The sequence below is a fragment of the Pseudomyrmex gracilis genome, unplaced genomic scaffold (genome assembly GCF_002006095.1).
Source record: "Pseudomyrmex gracilis isolate BER0280 unplaced genomic scaffold, ASM200609v1 scaffold_10, whole genome shotgun sequence".
In the NCBI taxonomy this organism is placed as follows: Eukaryota; Metazoa; Arthropoda; class Insecta; order Hymenoptera; family Formicidae; genus Pseudomyrmex; species Pseudomyrmex gracilis.
Genome location: NW_018020594.1, coordinates 1,153,598 through 1,160,765, shown reverse-complemented (window position 1 = coordinate 1,160,765; position 7,168 = coordinate 1,153,598). Strand labels below are relative to the sequence as shown.

General features: G+C 37.4%; 1 long non-coding RNA gene across 1 annotated transcript; it reads left to right on the top strand.

The window, feature by feature from the left end:
- Positions 1 to 4,462: 4,462 nt before the first annotated feature.
- Positions 4,463 to 5,355, top strand: LOC109862941. Its single transcript, XR_002251259.1, has 3 exons — positions 4,463 to 4,577; positions 4,883 to 5,072; positions 5,162 to 5,355. It is a non-coding gene; the product is annotated as an uncharacterized LOC109862941 (long non-coding RNA).
- The last annotated feature ends 1,813 nt before the right edge of the window (positions 5,356 to 7,168 follow it).

The following is a 7,168-nucleotide window of genomic DNA, read 5'->3' as shown; positions in this document are numbered from 1 at the left end:
AAAAACTGAAAATAAATATATTGAGAAAGTAAATATCCCACGTGTGATTTGAGATTATTACTCCACAAAAAATCTTTAGTTTCAATTATAACTAAATTAAGATATAAATATTAAACTACGAACAATTCGCACACACATGTTTGATATTGATTAATTTTTCTTTCCCTTAATAAATATTTTCGATTAATCTTCTATACTAAAGTTATTGTTTACGTATGATATCTTGTTGCTTTCGTTAATCCAGTTGTATTTTGGGATTTTTTTATTTTCTCGCGATTTTTACAGTTGCCTCCATTATTTAGCACCCATCGCGCGCTTGTGGAAAAAAAGAAGAAAACACTTCGGTTAACAGATATTTTTGATTTACTAATAGTTTCGCAGTATAATGGTCTTTTGTGTGATATCTCTTTTTATTTTTATATTAATTTTGTTACAATACGCGGCAGCGTAGCTGGCGATGTGTAATGTGAAATCTCGGTTACTTCATTATGAAGCCCGAAGCAGTCGGGCGCCATAAACGTGATAATAATATTCTCCGCATTGGCGAAAAAATAGTACTTACTCACACACACACCTCTATGCAAAGAGGATGGCGGTCCGATTACCGTTCGCAAAACTGCTCACTCTCCCCCGCAACGGCCGCGTACTCGTGCTCGAGTGGACATTTCATTTCGCTAACGTGATTACACGCACTCATGCGTCGAGGATTGCGGATTCGTTTTAATTGGGATTACATTTCAATTAAAACCTCGTCCCCATTAGAGAGAGAGAAGGCCGCGTTGAATTTCGGAAAGGGACGCTAGCGGTGGGAAGAGGGAGGGAAAAGAGAGAAAGAGTGAGGAAGTGGGAGAGAGGTGGCGAGTAATTGATACGGGCGACGCGCGCGCGTTATCTGAGCGCGTAAGCGCCGTCGCGGATAAAATATGCATGTTTGCCAATCAAGAGGTGTTCGGGGTTACATGTCCGCCGGGCTCTCTCGGCAAACACGCGATTACGAAAGCTTCGGCGGGCTAAACGGGCAAGCAAACAAACGAAACCTTTGACCCAGACCCGTCCAAATAATCGGCGAATCGGAAAGTACTCCGGGCTCGCGCGATTCCGCCGGGCGATTGGACAGAGCGATGCTCGCCGGTGCGGAACACCGAGGCTTCCTCTGGCGATACTACAACGCGGTGCCGCTAGTTGCCGCATAAATTAGTGCGTGAATTATGCAACACGGTCGTTTTATTAAAGAGGTGAGGTTTGATAAGCACACTTTGTCGCGGTTCCGCCGAGCGCGAAACGCTCCCGCCGGCGGGACGGTTTTACATTTTATTAGTACGAGCAAAGTTCGACGTTATGCGCCACCGTGTTTTACACACTCAACTTGTGTAGGCGCTGCATATTTTTTGCCCGGTTTTTCGCCCGCGTTTCATTGCCGAGCCTTGCTGATTTTTTTCTCAGCCTCACCGACGATTTTCCCTGGACATTTCGGTGAATCCGTTATTGCCAGCGCAACATGTTTGCCAATTTGTCCGTTCGATGATATTATCTAACTGAGCGATTTATCCACTTGACAAACTGACAATTCGGCAATTTAGCCATTGTGAGATACGTTCATTTTGCCGATTTGGCGCGATCCTATCGAAACTTCTATCTGACTGTTTTTAACATCACGCCACGCTGTGTACGTTACGCAATAATTCACAATATATCTGAGTTAAAAATATCTGATAAAACATTTTCCTCATATTTATTTTATATAACAGTTACACAATAAATAATATCGTTTTTCCGCCAAAAAGTTGTAGTTCATATTTCTCAAATAATAAATATAATTTTGTGTATCAAGTTTAATTATCAAATCGCGTGCTCAATCTTGTGCAATTAAATTCTAGGAGAAAAAAATTAAATTTGATAATTTGGCTTCGGAAAACCAATTTTCACGTGAAAAAATAAACGTTTCATATTACATCAGACGTCATCGTCGAAATTTCGTTTATTCGCGAAACAACGCGTGCATCAATCGTTTTTTTTTTTTTTTTTTTTGTATCGATCACGCGAAACATGCGACGTGTTGCTCTCACATGGGGCGTCGTCGTCATATTTCGCCGAGCTGCCTCACAATGATCGGTGATTCCTGAGATTAATGCGCAACGTATCATTAGATTTCGAGAAGCTTCTGTCGAGACTGGCGAGGCCAAACCGCGTCGAATACTAGGTAACCCTCGCAAGATGCATTCGCCGAGTGATGCATCTATTCGCAACTCGAGCGCGCATATACATATATATATATATATATATATATATATATATATAGATACGTACATACGTACGGTAATATGTACCTAACCCGTTATGGAAATGAGCTCGGAGGATGCGCGCGCATTCCGGCGACATCCTCTGCATCGGTAATATGCTCCTCTCCGTGTCCTTCCTATCCTTCCCATGGCTTCCGTCGCGCTTCTTGTCACCGTATTATAGTGGCCGACAGTGCATCTTTGGTGCCGCTAAATCCGGACACAAGAATCCTATCGCAGAATCGGAGCAGGACGCGAGACGTTTCTTGTCGTGACCGAGGATAACGAGGATTTCAGGTCGCACTGTCGCTCCTGATTTAAGAGCCGGGCTACTCGTGTTTTCCTCCCCGTGGCGTACGCGGTGTAACGTAAAAGTTCCGCGGGATTTCGAACTCGGGACATTAATCTCTTGCTCGTTTTCACGGGAAGAGCTCGGATATCATTCTTGGCAACTTTGAAATTTGGCGGATTACGTAACTCGTTCGGGAGAACGAGAGAAACGTTCCTCTTTAGAATTGGAAATATATTCCTTTAAGTTAATTACAACGTCGCTTCTCTTATTTGCTCATCTGTATCTTATTTCTTTCAACGTACTTTTCAATCATTTTTGATCAGATAATTTAATTGTTGCTCCGTCAAAATGTTAAATAATAAAGACAAACTTACCTGCGAATATGCGCACACGTGAAAAAAGAGAAAAGTGGGTCAGACAATTTGTCTTCAAATAAAATTGTCCTGTTACAATGTCGTTTTTTAGGTTTATTCATCTGTTCGTTATTCCTCGGTCGTGTACTTACATATATGTATATATGTATATATTGTATATATAAGAAACTGGCAATGTTCCCACTTACAATTCTTTGGTATTTCGTTGAATTCCGGCAATGTACCGAACATGTATCTACATTCATTGTATTGGGGGACGGATTAATATACATTAGAATGCCAGACTCATTAATCTCCGTTCTTTGCGTCATAAATTATAGCACCATACTTGGCAACACGGTATTTCGCCATGCAGTTATTTCTTGAAAGATAATTACGTAATTATAACTATAATATAATGCTATTATCGCTTAAGCCGTTAATTGTATGTCAGATGAAATGAAAAAGTGCATCCCTCTAACTCTCGTGAAAGTAATGAAGAGGGTAATTTCCACTTGCAATCACTCTTTTTAATTCTTTTTTTATTCTTTTCATTATTTTTTTTTTTTTTTTTTTGCGAAATATACGAGCACACTCGCAATTTTTTATACACCTTTATAAAACTGAAGTAATGTACGGGAAAACAAAAACTTAATATTTTATGCAGAAAAAAAATTTGATACGAAGATAATGAAAAAGTGCGATCGGATATCCACATATAAGTTACACATTCGATCGAGTTCGCTGAACTCTCAAAAATTCTACGAAAACCAGAGAGAAGCGTCCGAGCTAATATATCGACTCCGAGCTTCACGATATGAAATATAAATCATATCTGGAACTGATTCTTCTACTTGTGAAAAATATACGGGAATACTTTGCACTTCTGAAATACGACGATAGTTGATATAAGAAAATTTCTCATATAAAATTGTAATGACAGAATATCTCATGCCGTGGTCGTGTCGCGTTTTCTGAGAGAAAGTCTTTTTAGAAACTTATGTAAAAATTCTGAACTTTTAAGTGTGATTACTTTATATATCTTCTCCCGAAGTATATATTATGGCAGTATGGAGTTTTATGGCACAATCAAATGAGATACATCGTGTAACTTATAATTAATAAAATGTTGCTCTCCAGTCTAACTTTATTTCTCCTATTTTTCTGTCTCTCTTTCTCTATATATATATAATACATAACAAAATTGCATGAAAAATATTTTCTTTAAAAAACTAAATATTTTAAGTAGATAAGGTTGTTACACTTTGATCACCTCCGCATACAACCACTTTTGATAAAACGTAAGCACAAATCTCGTGAAAACCGTACCAGTGTTGATACAAGTCAGGAACGATGCGGAAACCAATCTGATGCCCGTTGGCAATCAATTGATATCAACAGGATACATATACATACATATACGCGAGTTACATGGCCTGCCAACTAGAATTATGCAATCGAATAACATAGTCGTTCAACTATTATGTAACAGCAGAGCGACTAACTTCTGCACAATGGCGGAGTGACAATGCCAGAATCCGTTCCTGTTCCCATTCGCGTCCCAGCGCGACAACAGTCAAGTGACAAGCACTCTCCCGAATTCTGCTCGGATACTAATTGTCGCGCGAACGGAACTGCCCGCAATCGCTCGTCGTTAGTTCGCGCAGTAACCCTTAAATGCGTAATTCGCTTTGGCAAACGACATAGATATCGTTTAAATTAATTTTTAATCGACACAAGCATTTTTAATTTAAATGCGCGAAGATTTATTAACAATCAATATTTGAACGAGCGGCTTCATGATTTGTCGGATACGCTATCGGATAGCGCGTTTACAATTTTAATGACAAGAAAGAAAGACTCGCACAAGTGCTATTTGCCGTGGATCTACAACGCGTAATGCATTTAAGAATTAAACCTTCAAATTCGAGTGTATTTACATTTTGACATTTTTTCAGTTGGCGAATTTAAGTACAACTTTGCGGATAATGAGAGAAAATAAACTTAAGTGTCATCGAGCTTCTTCAAGATTGTCTTGCAAAGAGAAGTTACATTGATTTATTTAAGGAACAGAGATGAATTTTCCTTTGCTACAATATTCTGGATATTATAACCGTTAACGAGATCGTCATGATTACCACAGCAGAAGTGAATATTTGATCGCAAATATTAACGATGTCGACTAATATCGCGGCTTAATGAAATATTCGATAAGTTGATCTCTGCATGTGACGCAGGTACGAGAGGTTCAATATCAAGCTGATGCTATAAGCCGGTGCACCGTGATATGTGAAATGGAACTTTCAAACATTTCCGGTGCTGTCACTTTTCATTTGCTAATTAACCGATGGGTCATTTAAACACGCGCATAAACATAGAAATTGATGACATACGCGGATATAAATTGTCATTTCATGATGGATTTTCTCAAATATCATGCAGTAAAGTTAATAATAATCATATTTTTAGATAAATAATGTATACGTGTATAAAACGTAACTTGTTTATTTCTCTTAATAAATAAGTTATATTTAGTGTTTAGATGGTTTTATAAAATATGTCGACCACAAGTATACATAATGATCTCGCGACCTAAGAGCTGCGAACGTGATCCCGAATTCGAGTTTGCTCAACATCTTGGGATTTTTTTTCAGGTCGGTCTCTTTCAATTGAGTTTATCGATTGAATAAAATCCCTCATACGGATAATACCACTTTCTGACTAAAAATAACAGCTTTTGGAAAAGCTATGCTGTCAGAATTTTTCAGCGTTAATCTACTATATTCGGCGAACAGTTTCAGTTATATTAGAGTTTATTAAAAATGTTTTTACGAATGTTGTTCGCAAGACTGTATATTTCGAACAGAAAACAATATCGTACTTATAAATTTATTTTTATTACAATTACTTTTATTAGATTCGTGTTACATAATCATAATAAAATTTTTGCTCTTATATATATACATATATACATATAAATATATAAATATATATATCACATATATTAATTTATATTTATTAATTTGTAACTTTTACCAAATATATATAAGAGTAGTAATGATATTTGTTCAGAAAGAAGATAAAAAAAAAGAGAACGAAAGAGAGAAGAAGAGCAAAAGAGGAGAATAGTGATAAAAAATTTTAATTTAAAACACGTCAATATGTGTGATACGAAGGATGTACACACATTATACATTCAAACGTGCATTTCAGAGCTAATAATCGTCGTGATTTTAATTCAGATAAGAACAAACGTTCTTTTTTTCAAGCTGCATTAACATTGATACATCGGCATTGCAACTGATGCGAAAATGCTCGTACCGAATATAAACAGGTATGCCATGCGCATTGCTTTCTTTTATTCCACGAGGTGGAATTATCGACGTACTGCTGTTATTGAAAAAAGTTGCTTCACAACAAGAATATGATAGACGTGCAAGTGAAAAAGCATTCATTCATTTGAATTACCATGCTTGTTGACTACAAAGAAACATACAAGTTGTTTATAATTATAGTATTTTGCAATTATTTGCAAAACAGAGAGAGAAAGAGAGAGAGAGATAGAGAGACAAAAAATATAATAATAATATAAAAATCTTAATATTGCAATAAATTAAAGAAAAAGTGTATTTTTATTTTTAAAAACAACATTTTCACGCTCTCTCTCTCTCTCTCTCTCTACACACACACACACACACACAAAACTTAACAAAATTAAATTCTATTATATTAATTATCTACTTATTATATTAATTAAATTTTTCAAAGCAGATGCTACGTGTAACGCTAAAAAATGATAATCGGTAGATTGCATCGTGATTTTTTTATGAGCGCGATCGTTTGATCGATGTACACAGTTGTCATCAATGTAATTCTCCGAACGATGATTTTCGACATACGAGCCGTTCGGAGCTCGACTTAACCGTATCATCAAACCTTGATCGAGCATCTTAATCGATTTACTAGCGATGCATCAAGCCCGCGGACCTACATAAAATCATAATGGCTACCTTTATTCGCCGAAAGTGGCGATTAATGGTCCTCTTCTCCAAGAAGTTTGAACACTCGGCGTGTCTCCAAAATACGGTCGCGCAGCACCTGCCATGCTGGATTACACCTTACTTTGGTTGGCAGTTGCCGCGCAGACCGTATTCTCGTAATAATGCAAATTCTTATCGCACGCGCATCGCCTCCGTAATACCGGCAAATTGCGCGACAAGCTGCGGCCAGCAAAGCCTCTCAGC